This window comes from Alligator sinensis, unplaced genomic scaffold, assembly GCF_000455745.1.
Source record: "Alligator sinensis unplaced genomic scaffold, ASM45574v1 scaffold366_1, whole genome shotgun sequence".
In the NCBI taxonomy this organism is placed as follows: domain Eukaryota; kingdom Metazoa; phylum Chordata; order Crocodylia; family Alligatoridae; genus Alligator; species Alligator sinensis.
Window position 1 is genome coordinate 2741090 of NW_005841851.1, and position 1815 is coordinate 2742904.

The 1815-nt window shown below is 45.7% G+C and overlaps 1 protein-coding gene across 7 annotated transcripts in view; it reads left to right on the top strand.

Annotated features, from left to right (window-relative positions):
• The window catches only part of PRKCZ (protein kinase C zeta), a 223187-nt gene that overhangs the window by 26693 nt on the left and 194679 nt on the right, over positions 1-1815 (top strand). The window lies entirely within an intron of this gene.

The following is a 1815-nucleotide window of genomic DNA, read 5'->3' on the forward strand; positions in this document are numbered from 1 at the left end:
GTCTGTGTTGTCTGTCTGTAACTGCAACTCAATCAAGTTTTCCAGCCTACACCACTGCCATCTCGGTGTAAGTAAACAATCTTTAAAACTACCGATACGCGTTTGTGCCTAATTCCAGCTCGACGGCCTTCCCGGGCTGCTGGCCACAGCCCGCGTGCAGCACGAAAAAGGGCTCGGGTCGCTCCCGGCCTGCACATAGTTCGGTCACCCTCACCGCCGTTTTTAAGTGCCAGGATGCTTATCTCCTGAACGAGCCACCCACTGTTCTATCCAACTTCACACCCTGGCCCTAGGTCCCATTCACAGTCTTGGCTGGACAGTGCCCCCTGTCCCATTCCCTCCCTCACTGTGGGGACCTTAATCTACCCCCACCTCCTTTCCCTCCCCCATGCGTCTTCCCTTCCACAGACTTACCAGGAGGGAGCTGCTCTCCACGCTGCCTGGCTGCATTCCTGTAAATCAGTTGGTTATTGGATTGGTATCATTGGATTGGTATCGGCTGATATGGCTGGTTAATAATCGGCTATTGGTATCGGCCAAGAAAATCTTTATTGGTGCACCTCTACATAGCATAGTACCTTTTAAAGACTCACTTTTTTTAAATGTTCATTTGTGATGATGTGACTCATTATGATGTTTGAGTGGGAAGTAAACAAGGTGCATTTTTTGTGAACAGGATTTGTTTTTCTTGGTTCAACTGCTCTTTTAAAGGAAAGTTCCCAAGAAGGGGATACCCAGAATTAACCTGGGGGTGGGGGGATCTTTAGTAGCTTCTCTCTCTAGCACAGTGGTTCCCAAACTCTGACAGATTGCATACCACCAATTTAAAACAATAGTCTTAAGTACCACCAGCAAATTCTTGATACACCTAGGTAACAGTCTGTGTATTACAACAATATCAAAACCTTTAGTAATCATAAGACATTGATTTTTATTAGTTATGGTAGCAATATAAAGCAGTTAAAATTAAAAAATTTGATTGCAGTTAGTTACATGATTAAAAAAAATTGGTCTCAATTAATTGTGATTTTAATCACACAGATGAACTCAAAGTTATGCACAGAAAAATTCAGAATTATTTAGCTACTTCATGGGGTAGGGGGGTGGCTGTGGGAATTTGTGTAGAGTTTGGAGCCTGGGGCGGAGGGATCCCTGCATACCCTGGCAAAATGTGGGGTACTGTGTGGGTCAGGAGTGAGCAGCAGCAGCAGGGTTGGGGAGAGGGGAGTTTGGGAGTGGCAGACAGACATGCACATGCACGAGTGCATACCCCCACAACACGCTTACCTGCTGGGTGCTGTTCCACACATGATGCTGTTCCTGGCTATATGCAACAGGCTGTAGCTGGGCTCTGTGTGGCCCCTCCCCCTGACCTTCTGTGTACCACTTGCAGGTTGTCTGTGTTACCACTGGCGGTATGACTACAACAGTTTGGGGGAACTGCTGCTCTGGTGTTAGTAAAGAAGTAGGGATATCAAGTAGGAAAGGTCATTAAGACTTGTCCCAGATGACCTGTTACACCAGTTTCTTGATAGATGTATGACTTCTGGGAAATCTGCAAAATGGTGAAGTTGAGCAGAAGAGCCTTGGTGGGAGGCATAACCTCTCTCTCATCTCTGTCTGCAGGGACCATTCCACAGAGCCTTCTTGGGAACTTAATTTTTCATATTCACTTCTGGTCTGTAGTTGTCTGACAGATTAACCATTTCTCTGCTCAACTCCTTCAGAAGTTGCTGCAAATGAGAACTTTTTTTTTCATTACTTTCCAAAGGCTCCAGAATGTTGATGTAGTAGGGTCTTGACTATTTTCCCTAC